The sequence below is a fragment of the Physeter macrocephalus genome, chromosome 8 (assembly GCF_002837175.3).
Source record: "Physeter macrocephalus isolate SW-GA chromosome 8, ASM283717v5, whole genome shotgun sequence".
NCBI classification, from domain to species: domain Eukaryota; kingdom Metazoa; phylum Chordata; class Mammalia; order Artiodactyla; family Physeteridae; genus Physeter; species Physeter macrocephalus.
In genome coordinates, this window is record NC_041221.1 from 119,273,806 (window position 1) to 119,286,839 (window position 13,034).

General features: G+C 39.8%; 1 protein-coding gene across 1 annotated transcript in view; it reads left to right on the forward strand.

The window, feature by feature from the left end:
* The window catches only part of LOC102993245 (zinc finger protein 474-like), a 131,427-nt gene that overhangs the window by 44,024 nt on the left and 74,369 nt on the right, over nucleotides 1–13,034 (forward strand). Inside the window, exons 3-4 of the mRNA XM_055086729.1 lie at nucleotides 4,808–5,018; nucleotides 6,859–6,962. The gene's annotated coding sequence lies outside the window, so the exon portion shown is untranslated. The remainder of the gene's footprint in view (nucleotides 1–4,807; nucleotides 5,019–6,858; nucleotides 6,963–13,034) is intronic.

Below are 13,034 nucleotides of genomic sequence, written 5' to 3' on the forward strand. Positions count from 1 at the left end.
CAATGGGAGAGGCCACAACAGTGAGAGGCCCGCGTCCGCAAAAAAAAAAAAAAAAAAAAAAAAGAATAAAGAACTAGTCAGCAAAGATGTCAGGTGGGATAGGGAAAGAGGGTAATGCACTTCAGGCACTACTAATGGCATGTGAAAGCCCACAAAGCAAGGGAATGTGTGTGGTGAAAAAAAACCGAAAAGAAAGCAGTGTGCCTGCAGAGGGGATCGTGTGTAGGAATATTTGAAGGTTTCTTCTGCATTTTGCTTAACATTCATCAACAATCAGATTTAAACCTTGACGTATCTGTTGAGCAGATAATCCAAGCTTCCTTTCCAACAAAAGTCATCCTATCCTAATACCAAGCAAAGTATTAAAGGGCCAGTTAAACTGCACCCTTGCCAGCATCAGATGGTATCATTTAGGTTATTTTAATAGCAGGAGAATGAAAAAGATTTATTTATGTTTTAAGTATCATTTCAAGATCTGTGGAGTGAATTGAGGGAAACCCTCAAGGGAAGCTGTATTCAACAAGGTATCCCATAATTCTTTTCCTGAACACTGAAATTCCTATTGTTTCTCTCTCCTCTGGCTTCAAGTATTGAAAGCCCATGTTAATTTGTAAATTTGTTAGTGGAAAGGATCATGTATTCTATTCCTTTTGGCCATGAACACTTTATAATAAATTATCTTTTCATATTGATTAACAAAGAGCTGTGTCCTTAAAGAATGTGTCACAGTAGAGTTAAATTTTGATTGTGAATATTTCAATAAAAACAGTTCCTAATAAGGGTTTCTCTTTAGAAAAATGAAAACTTAAGTGTGGGTCGTAGACTTGTAGAAGACTTGGAAAGCAGGAGTAGAGAGTGGAAAGAAGGTATTACCCCCAAACAATGATGAAATGGCTCCAAATCATACCCTATTCACAAATTTTCCTCGTCTGAGCCCTGTCCACAATAGCCATTCAAGGGGAAACTGGAAAGCACTTTTGAAATGTAACTTCTTATAAACATCAGATGTGAGACCTTTTTTGTTACATGGCCAATTTTTCAACGTAATATAGACCAGAAGAATCATGGTTTCCTTTATACTCTTTGGCTATTAGGTCATACATTAGTAGGCACAACCTGTATCTTAGGGAGTCATGAAGAGTTGAGCTAGGTGAGGAGGATAGTAATTAATGCAGATGTTACCCCCAAAATTAGGTGGAGTAATTTAATTTTGATTTGGTTATAAAAATCATCATAACTAATATTTCCAGTCCTATCATATGACATTTGATAGTCACTGTTTAAGTAATTAAACAGTATTTCACTGTTTAAGTACTGTGGCAGTCATTTTACTGTTAAATTCTGATTCTCCTCCTTCTGGGCATATGGTACTTATCTTCATTCCCTGACCTCCTTAAGGCTGTACTTGCTTTGGCCAATGGAATGGGAAGAAAAGTGATGTGTGCCTTTTTCACATGGGAGCAATAGCTGGTGGAAGATGGAATCAAACAGGCTTGATTTGAACCATATCCATACAATAGCCATTGGGAAATGTGGAATTGTGAGAACTATTGAATGAAGAATGAACTATAATCATCAAGAAGAAAATGGACAATTACAAATCAGTCTTTTTCTAGCCACATGTCACCTGTTTTGTGGAAAAGCTAGTAACCCTCAAATTCTTCCAAAGTAGTCCTGAAAGTTCAAGGAAACTCTTCCTGTGCTCTGCAGCCAAATCTTTCAGCTGCAATGTGCCATCTGTGATCTCTTTTGCTCCAAATCTCTATGGCAATGGCAATGAACAAAGTAGTCGCTCTTTTAACAATGCACAGCCAAGGTGTTTCTACGACAATACAGCAATTGCTGAACCAAGATGGCAGTGCCCTAAGCCAATGACAATGGCACCTAAACCAAAGCTCTGACTGTTGCATTTAATACAAATGCCCCCTTACATTGTCATGTAAGCTTCTAGCATCAATATAGCAATGCCATATGTGCTCAAAAATCTTATTTGTATTAGTTTTTATTCATTTTTTAAATTACAATCCTCTTTGTCTCTGAGCTCAAATATGAGATCGTGGTGGCTAGACCACAGTTACAGACATAAATGGGGCTATGCTCAGAATCATCCTTACCCTCTGTCCTGGCAATGAGTACCCCAAATAAACCAATGCATCTAAAAGATCACTCCTCTTCAAATAATTTCTCTTCTGGGAGTCTCCATAGGCCCTTTTGCACGTAATGATTTAATAGACGCAGTCTATCCATCCTCCACATTTGTCTTAGGGTGACCATTGCTTAGCCCCAAGTTGTGTACTCACCTACAAATACTTTTCAAGCTTGCTGAGTTTCTTTGATCATATTAATAAGAATATTGCAGATATAAGAAGATACTGAACTCGAATTGAATTAGAGTGAAATGGAGAAAAAGAAAATAATTACAGTACCTGGACACTTTCCATTCTCCTACTTTGCTGTTCTCAGTTTGTTGGTTTCCATCCCTCTTGATGCAAGATAGCTGACACAGCCCCATACCTACCTCCTTCTTCAATCCTATTCAAAGCAGGAAGCCGAAGGAAAGGACAGGAAGCAGCTTTCTCTTTGCACACCTCTCTCCAAATCAAGGGGGAAAATCCTTGCCAGAAGCCCTCTGACATCGAGGTCCTATCCTGATTACTGACTCAGATTCTGCATTTTAGCAAGATCCCCAGGTAATTCTCATACACAGTAAAGCTTGAGAGGCACTGCCCTTATAAACTTTTTCTAACGTCTTTTTAGCCAGAACTTGTTGACACAGCTATCCCCAGGTGGAAGGGAGGATGGGAAAGTAATCTTCCTTTTTTTAGCCTCTTTAGTGGGAAAGAGGAAAGGGAAAATGAGGCAGGGAATGACTGTTGGTGGAACAACTCCCAGCATCTGCCATAGTATTTCTCTGGAGAAAGGGCGGTGCAGAACGCCATGCTCCCTGCTGTTCAGTGTTACCCACTGTGGCTCTCTGGGTTCATGTAACCTATGAAACCTGCCCAGAGAAGGAAGCACTGGCCTCATCAGTAGTATTTTTAACAGCAGGTTGAGACTTTACCTGTGTGATTTTGGAATGGTTTCTTGTTTTTATAATCTTGAGGTTTAAGAGTGCTGTCTAACCCAGGGGAATTCAAAGGAAAAATATTAAAGCTAGTATAATTGAAGGGAAGGCGAAAATTGTAAAATAGCAGGTTTTTTTTCTGCTCTGGTTGGTATGCAACATTTTTTCACTGAAAGCCGCTAATAAAATGTATTTTCATGTACATTTTTTTCCTTGCTATGCATTAATTTTCTGGCCTTATTGAAAATTTGTTAAGAAAGTTGTTTATAAATATGAAATAACTGGCTTAGAAGTTTTTAGTTTAATTTTTTAAATGAGAATTATGTTGTTTCAATGTTGAGCCATTAATAAGCTAAGCTTTCTTAAGGATTTCATAAAATAAAATTCTAACAAGTTTTCCAATCATACAAAGTAATAACACAAGGATAAAATGGCATATAGAAAAAAATAATAAAGGAAAAATGTGGGGGACCTCTCAATCATGGGACAAGGACCTTGTAAACTCCAATTTAAGCCAATTTTGGTTTGACTTCCTGGATTATGTGATGATTTATGTGTGGTAGTATAGAAATAACAGATGTCCTTTTTTGTCTCAAAGTACCTCTACATATTTGTTTGAAGCCTCCTAAATTAGTGATCTTTCCCACTGGTTGTTTAAAGGACAATTTGAGAGTGGATTTGGGGCTACATTCCTATCCTTCCCAACCAAATCTTTATTTTGTTTAATTCTAGGGAAAATGTATGTTCCCAATGAACCCATCTTACTATTGCCTTACCTGTTTGATATGATAGAATAAATTGGGTGTAACTCAAGAGAAACAGAAATCTTTGCAGAAAAAAAACAAAAACCAAAACAGAAGAATTTTCAATATAGAGATGGCTGTTTGATTTAGGAAATGCGGCAGACACACTCAAGAGCATGTCCTTAAATCCAAAGTACAAATGAGTCAGTGGTCGTGTACAGATGAGCAAAGAGTTGGAGGGCAGGTCAGTCCTTACAACACTTGGCATGTTTTAGGTGCACATAGTTCTCATCAAGTTGGCTGAGAAGCCTCTACAGAGATCTCTTGGGAAACTGTGGTGCCCACTAAAACAACTGTGACTTTCAATAAAAATTTATGCCATGGATGCCAAAACAAACTTGTGAAAATTGTTCACTTTCAGGCAACCTGGATAAAATCCTTAGGAGGGCTGAAGTCACCATTTAAAAAGCTCCCTATAAGAGCCAAGAGAAATGTACCTTTGATTTATACAAATACAGGTTCTAGTAAATGGCAAATCCACAGTCAGCCAAATTTGCATTTCATACCTGGAGTCTGGATTTGGCTCAACCTAATCTGGCCAGTGAAAACAGTGAGTCTCCTTGGTCCTTGCTCTCTGAGCTGCTAAATGGAGATTTCAGGAATGTGGTCAAACTAGATCTTAAATTTAAAGACTTGATGATTAATTGGAGGTTTGGAGGAGGGCTTGTTTTCATTCCTTCAGATAGACCATATTCATTGAACCAAAAGGAAAATAATATTTTCAACAAAGCAAAAAAGCAAGTTCAATTACGAAACTCAAGGAAATTTTTTTTTCTTTTTTTTATTTGAATTTCAGATTCTCATCAAATGTGAGTTGTATTCAGTCTGCTTAGTAGTAAATCAGAATGTCACCACTTGACCTTGGCAAAGTTACCTGGTAATGAGGATGAAAGGTGTATGGAACAATTTGTGTCTGAGTCACCAAGTTTTCCTTCAACAGGACAAATGTGTCATCTGTTTTGTCATCGCTGGTCTTGAGCAATAGAAGCTGTGGTGGCCATAGAGAGGAATGGGAAGGGCAACAACCTGCAGGTCAGAAGGTGATATTCACACATAAGTATACCTCTGTAAATGCATAGACTTCCTGGAAGAATGCACAAGAAACTGGTAACAGAGGTTGCTGCTGCAGTAGGTCCTGAAGTGGGAACCTGGTGAGTCTAGGGTGGGAAAAAAAGTTATTCTTTGTGTATACCCTTTTTTCATTTTTAAACTTTTCTGCATGTTTATATATATATATATCCCATTCAAGAAAATGAATAATGATATCAAAAGACAGAGTGAGAAAGAATACATATGAGTATATATATATATATATATATATATATATATATATATATATATATATGTAAGTATTTGACTCCACATTAAACTGGATGGATCATTTTCTCCCTCTAGACCTTAAAAACTTGTTTTCTAAAATGAAGTGGCCTAGAGTTTAGACTAGAGAAATAGCTAATATTTGTTAAATCAGGGACTCCATAATTATAGACAATAAAAATTTTCATCTGAGTCTGATGTTGGAGAGATACAACATATATAGTTAATAATAACAATATGAACCAAAAGCCATATCTTACTAGCCATAAAGTTCAAAATTCATTGTTTGTATATTGAGCAGCTGCCGTGAGAAGGAACATTCGGGAAGTAAGAGGGGAAGAGACAAGTTGCTTCTTATTGGGTGGAAGCTGTGGTGGACAGGAGAGCAAGGTGGCTAGTGGCCCAAAGGACAATACGAAACAGGGCACATTCATGGGCAGAATGGCTTAAGACCATGTTTGTCTAACTGGGGTCATCACTTCACAAGAGCCTCTGCCCGTCTTTGCTTTATCTGGGAGCAAACTTCGGTGTGGCTGCCTTTGACCAGCCCAGTTGACCTTGTCTTAGCAGTTTCCTGTAACTGGGCTCTGTCCTCATACCTCAGTGTACGCACTTGCCCACAATTCAGACATCTCCTAACTTTATTCTCGCCCACTCTAATTCCATTATAGCTTTCACTGGGGAAGACAGCTTAGTTCTCTGTCCTTGCACTTTCTCTAGCTGGCTTTTGAGTTGCAGAAGTGATTTCACCCTTAGTCACGTAAGACTGAATGTCTGCCGCCTAGTTCGGGGCAGATAATGTGGAAAAGAGACTAAGCTTCAAAGCCCATCAGGCAGGGCCTACATTCACATTTCAAAGGTTTCCTCACTTGGCTGTAGAAATATGACTAAGCTGCTTAAAATCTCCATGCCTTCATTTGTAATGTAGTCCCTTAGTTATGTACCATGAGTCTGGAAAGAACTGTTAACACAAGCTATTCTGGAAAGACAGCATTCTCATTTGAACACTCGGAGAATCCAGAGCACAAGCCTCAACCATGACACTATAGACATTTTGAACCAGATAATTCTTTGCTGTGGAGGGCTCTTGTTGCGCATTGTAGAATGTTTAGCAGCATCCCTAGCCTGTACCCACTAGATGCCAGTAGCACTTCCCCAAACCCATATGTGACAACCGAAAATAACTTTAGACATTGCCAAATGTAATGTCTCTGAAGGTGGAGGGGGAAATCGCCACTGGTTGAAAACTACTGATTCAGAGGATGATCTTCCTATCAAGTTTCATTTTGGTTCGTACAGAGTCAGACTAGGGTGGGTATCTGGACAATATTTTCTTTTTTCTGATGTTCTTTACCTTGTGCCTACAATCCAGCTTCTTTAGGCAGCTCTCTAGGGCGGCAGGAACATGGTTGCCCCAAGAGTTAAGGCTTTCGGAGTTTAGGGAGAGCATCTACAAGGCAAACAAACTTGGTCTTGCTGATATTGACCAACTCTTAGGTAAAGCTTTCACATGTTATTACTGTAATCAAGTTTCTATCTCAGCAAAGCTCTGTAGGAAATCAGGGAGTGAGTAAAGACAGAAAATTCCATAAAAAGGGAGAACTCAGTAGCAAACTGCCTGCCTCAAGAACTGGCAAACTACAAGAGTAATCTCTCTCCTTTCTTTCTTTCTAGGTCTCAGAATACAGCGCTCCCTGCCAACCAGCTGCCATCTCTCCCCACTCAGTCAGGCTGGTGATCAACAGCATCCACGTCAGGAACTGCAGGCTGTGACTTAGGTTTTGAACCCTTCTTGGATGGATATTTATATTTTTCAGGTCTTGAAGTCAAGCCGAGGAATTTGTACTCTCAATGGGATGGTTAAGAGAGAAGAACATTTCTAATAGGTGGGAGGGTGACAGTGTTAGATGCATCAGAGTCATTTTGGGTGATGGGAACTGAGAAATACTCCAGGATAAATTGGTCAGGATGGCACTCATGATGTTCTAAGATGATGCTTCAGTGAGAGAAGAGGATAGGAACCAGAAGATAGGCAAAGAGAATGTTTAAAATGAAGGGAGATATGAGGAGAATGGGGGCAATGGCTTAGACTCCTCTTTATGAAGAAGATGGTGGGTGCACACAGCATATACAGATTGTTTTTAAGACAGAGGACACCTGAGACTCTGATGGTTGAGGGGAAGAAGCCAATAGAATAGAAGAGGTGCTAGAGAGGAGGGACCAACCAAGGAAGCAAAATACCAGAGAAGAAACATCCCTCCCCTTGAGACTTGTGGAAAGAAGTAGAATAAGAGGAAATTCCCTTATAATTTACTGTTTTCAATTAAAAAGTTGAAATGCCCTTCATAAAATGCACATGAAAAAGTAAAATATGAGACTGTTATCAGCCAGGAACACTCTAATTTAAACCAGCTTTAGAAATCTGTGGGTAATAAACTAGTGATTAAGTATTTATTAAACTTTTATTGTTCACATGCCCTAAGCGTTTGGACTTCTGCCAATTCTCTGAAAAGAAAGACAAAATTATTTCAAAATGTTTACATTATATTAAATAGAAAACTTTGAGTATTAATCTGGACTTAACATCTTGTAACTTTTAGTCATCTTCAACCAAGCTGGTCACTATTATCTCTTATAATGAAAAAGGTGTGTGCCCAATTAAGTGGTTGAATATTGACTAAGCACCTACGATTTACAAGTACTGTGTTCAGTCCTGGTTTAATGGCTGTCAGAAAAAAGGTGGAGGAACAGGGTGGAGAGCTGTGCCAGGATGGCCTGGAGAGCCAGAACTGTGATGAGCTGTCCAGACGCACAGCAAATATTTAAAGCCTAGAATCTCAGGCCCTTGAAACAGGAGGTTTTATAGCACAGTATATACAAAATATTTTATTATCAGTGGAGTAGTGGATATAATACTGAAGAAACATCCTCTGTCTGTAGGAAGGAAGATCAAAAGAAAGAAATCCTTCTCTTTGCCTTGGCAATGTTTTCATTGTGCCAAAGATAAAGCAAGGGAGTCCTTTGACAAACTTTTTATTGGAGTCTAAGTTTAAATATGTGGCACATAAACAAATAACAATCTCCTCAGCTTAGACACCTCATCAGTTTAAAATAGACCAATATCATCTTCTTGCCTGAAGACAGTTGGCTGGGCTGGATGCTATTTTTAAAGTCCACTTAAGCTCCAAGATTTCTATTTCTATGATAAAACCAGTCTGATGCATAGAAAATATAATCCATTTATTGTTCCTTTTCAAACAAATCCATTTTTCTCTTGAACAAAGTTAGGGACAATTTACCGTGCTTTTTGGTTTTGGCAGTTTAGGAAGGGTTTCCATGGTCTCTGTGGCCTCTTGCTCAGTTTTTCTGTGCATCAGGTGGACCATAAGATTATCTGAGGCCAACATTGTCACCTCTTTGGATGTATGTCTGCTGGGCATGCATTCCCCCTGGGGGCAGTAAAAATTGGTTTTGGGGGTGATGTAATCTTAGATAAAACATTGGTTTGTAGGCCACCAAAGGGCCACAACACATAAACAGATATGAGGTATATCGGTGGTAATTAAATTTCATGGTGATGGTATGGGGGAGAATTAGGGAAAAAAATGTAAAAATACTTGGAGGGGGAGCAATAATAAGATAAATGGAGAAACACTGCCCTGGGCAAAGAGTCCTGAGGGAGGGTAGGGGTGTAAGATCTTTTGGGTAGGACTTTAACCCATCAAATACAACAGTTTTTTGGGGTTTTTTTTTAAGTTTTAGAAGCCTATATTTAAAGTATATCTTCCGCCTTTCTTTCTAATCTACTACAGGACACATTTTGCAATGTTTTAAATTTAGACATTTTCAAATTTACTTTATGTAAAGACTTTTCTTGTGACAAAAGGCATATCTTGAAAAACGACTGTCTCTTTTGAGGTCAGACTGTTCTGTGTGGCAGTCTGGAAGAGAAGTCTTGCAGGAGGCAGTGGAAGGAGAGTCGCTGAGCACGCGAAAGACATACGTTTCAATCCCAGATTTGCTTTGGATGAGCCTTGCAATTAGGGGCAAGCCGAGTAAAGCCGCGGAGCCACTGTTTCCTCATTTGTAAAACAAGGCTGCTAATGCTTCCTGTTGCAGGGTTCTAAAGGATTTGAGACAACTGATGTCAGGTGGCTGGCGCTGGCTGTTTCTGAGTTAGGTGGTAAGGCAAGGGGTAGAAGAGGCCAGTAACTGGGTAGAAGAGAACAAGATGCCCAGTGGACCTATTTTGCCAAATTCCGCAAACATCCTATTTGAGTTCCTGCTGCTGCTGTTAAAAAAAAAAGAAAAAATTCTTCCACCCAGCATGTAGCCCCTGCACAGTTTAAATAAATTCAAAAGGACTATCAGTAACTTTCAGAGTAAGATTTGGGCTTTGCATCAATGAAGAGACATCAGGACAATCAGAGATACCATCAAGGAGCAGCATTTTGCCTGCTCCATAAAATCACCATGATTTAGTCCTTTAATGAAAAAAGGGGCTTGTGCAGGCACAACAGCTGTGGTTTTATGAGGGGAAAATAAGCCAGAATTCCTTGTGGTGGGGCTGTTGCCACAAGGGGTCAGATCTGGATTATTGGTGGAGGCTGGCATATCCTACAGTGACACAAACATGATTGGAAGTCAAATAGCTTGAAATAACTTGCTTGTTTTAGGGGAGAATAGCTCAAGCAATACCAAACCTGACTAGCTCTGTTTAAGTAAGGGCTTCAGTGTTTTTGATCTGAGGTTGAGTTGAGTGTCTGGAGTGGGAACAGAAGAAAGAATACCGTTTTTTTTTTGTTTTGTTTTTGTTTTTTTTGCGGTACGCAGGCCTCTCACTGCCGTGCCCTCTCCCGTTGCGGAGCACAGGCTCCGGACGCGCAGGCTCAGCGGCCATGGCTCACGGGCCCAGCCGCTCGTGGGATCTTCCCGGACCGGGGCACGAACCGGTGTCCCCTGCATCGGCAGGCGGACTCGCAACCACTGCGCCACCAGGGAAGCCCAGGAATACCGTTATCTTTAAGCTTGCCCTGGTTGCTGGTTGCCCACTTAGCACATGTGAGCAGTTTAACTGTTACCATGAATAAGGGCTTTTTTTCCCCCAAGGTTATAAACAGAGATGCATAAATATTTTGGATCCATCAGCCTCCAGGCATTCTTCAGATGTTTTGAGTTCAACAAAACAGAATACACTGTGCTGAGTACATTCTCCCTTGCTTTTTGAGGATCACGTGTGATTTATAGGAAATGGAATCCATATGTTTCTGCTTCATTTACACTTAACTCATCAAAAGATTGTGTTGTAAAGCTCTATGATGTCCAAGATGGCTTTTTGAGCTTGGTGTGTGTTTTTTTTTAAATAAGCTGCTTAAAAGTTTGTGTTCCTTTAAAAGTTAGAGAGAGAGAGAGAGAAGAGAAAGATACCTAGGAAGGCCTGTTTTGCCAAGATGAAATAGATTTGAACACCAGGAAGTTCAATTTAAGCTGAAGCTACAAACCAAAGAATTTCAAATGGGTCCAAAATTTGGAAGAAAACAAAGGTTCCTCTCCAGTCACTTTCCGAAGCATCTCCGATGAGTGCAGAAAAGCAGCTGGCAACTCAGCAGCCTCACTAAGGGAAGAGAGGGCTGTGAAAGCACCATTAGTGACCCAGCTAACACATGTGCCCACTGCTGGAAGAGCTGTTATTCTCAGGCCTCCTGAGAGCAGTCATTCTAGTCCAGATAAAGAACTTTTGCCCTATTTTAGCATGGAAATATCTGCTCTCCTGGTGTTTTCCCGGGGTTGTCCTGTCCTAGGCCAGCATTTCCTATTTGTTCTTTTGCCATCTGGCCCAAATAGCTGCCCACTAGACTGAATACTGTGTGTGCATTTGGGATGGTGTTTATTTATTGGACAATTTCTTTAGAGAAATATCTTGTTTAGCTCACAGTAGGGCCGAGAAAACATGCAGTTTGTACAAAGTAAGAAATATGTTAACGAGGGACCCACAAGTTTGTAAGAAGCCAAATGTAAAACTAAGTTTTCTTTCGCCATCTCAATATTTAGTCACTCTCATAGCAGCTCTTTAATCATTTTAGACATGCTTTATCATCTATATATGGCATCTTATGAAAGTTTTCAGGAGAAAAGCACCCAAATTAGATCTATTTAATGTGATAGTATAATTGAGATAACTATAAATCTCTGTAGAGGACTTATCTGCTCATCTCTAGAACAATATATAGTGTTCGATGTGAAACTTCATTATCCAGTGAGGTCTTTTAGATTGTGTGGTCTGAAGTCATTTCAACAGAATTAATAGTATTGTGAATTACTTATATATACCAATTCAGTTATCTGGGGGTGAGGGGCAGGATTTTGGAATCTTTTTTTTCTTTATGTGCAGTTTATTTTTATTTATTTATTTATTGACTGTGTTGGGTCTTTGTTGCTGCGTGTGGGCTTTCTCTACTTGCAGCAAGCGGGGGCTACTCTTTGTTGCGGTGCACAGGTTTCTCATTCTGGTGGCTTCTCTTGTTGAGGAGCACCGGCTCTAGGCACGTGGGCTTCAGTAGTAGTGGCACGCAGGCTTCAGTAGTTGCTGCGCACGGGCTCTAGATTGCAGGCTCAGTAGTTGTGGTCCCTGGCCTTAGCTGCTCCACTCCACATTTGGGATCTTCCCAGACCAGGGATCGAACCCATGTCCCCTGCATTGGCAGGCAAATTTTTTTTTTTTTTAACATCTTTATTGGAGTATAATTGCTTTACAATGTTGTGTTAGTTTCTGCTGTATAACAAAGTGAATCAGCTATATGTATACATATATCCCCATATACCCACCCTCTTGCGTCTCCGCCCACCCTCCGTATCCCACCCCGCTAGGTGGTCACAAAGTGCTGAGCTGATCTCCCTGTGCTATGCAGCTGCTTCCCCCTAGCTATCTATTTTACATTTGGTAGTATATATATGTCAGTGTTATTCTCTCACTTCATCCCAACTTACACTTCCCCCTCCCCTTGTCCTCAAGTCCATTCTCTACATCTGTGTCTTTATTCCTCTCCTGCCCCTAGGTTCATCGGAACCTTTTTTTTTTTAAGAGTCCATATATATGTGTTAGCATATGGTATTTGTTTTTCTCTTTCTGATGTACTTCACTCTGTATGACGGTCTCTAGGTCCATCCACCTCACTACAAATAACTCAATTTCGTTTCTTTTTATGGCTGAGTAATATTCCATTGTATATATGTGCCACATCTTCTTTTTCCATTCATCTGTCGATGGACACTTAGGTTGCTTCCATGTCCTGGCTATTGTAACTAGAGCTGCAAAGAACATTGCAGTACATGTCTCTTTTTGAATTGTGATTTCCCCAGGGTATATGCCCAGTAGTGGGGTTGCTGGGTCATATGGTAGTGCTATTTTTAGTTTTTTAAGGAACCTCCATACTGTTCTCCATAGCAGCTATATCAGTTTACATTCCCACCAGCAGTGCAAGAGTGTTCCCTTTTCTCCACACCCTCTCCAACATTTATTGTTTCTAGATTTTTTGATGATGGCCATTCTGACCAGTGTGAGATGATACTGTATTGTAGTTTTGATTTGCATTTCTCTAATGATTAGTGATGTTGAGCATCCTTTCATGTGTTTGTTGGCAATCTGTATATCTTCTTTGGAGAAATGTCTATTTAGGTTTTCTGCCCATTTGTGGATTGCTTTGTTTGTTTTTTTGATATTGAGCTGCATGAGCTGCCTGTATATTTTGGATATTAATCCTTTGTCAGTTGCTTTGTTTGCAAATACTTTCTCCCATTCTGAGGGTTGTCTTTTCGTCTTGTTTATGGTATCCTTTGCTGTGCAAAAGCTT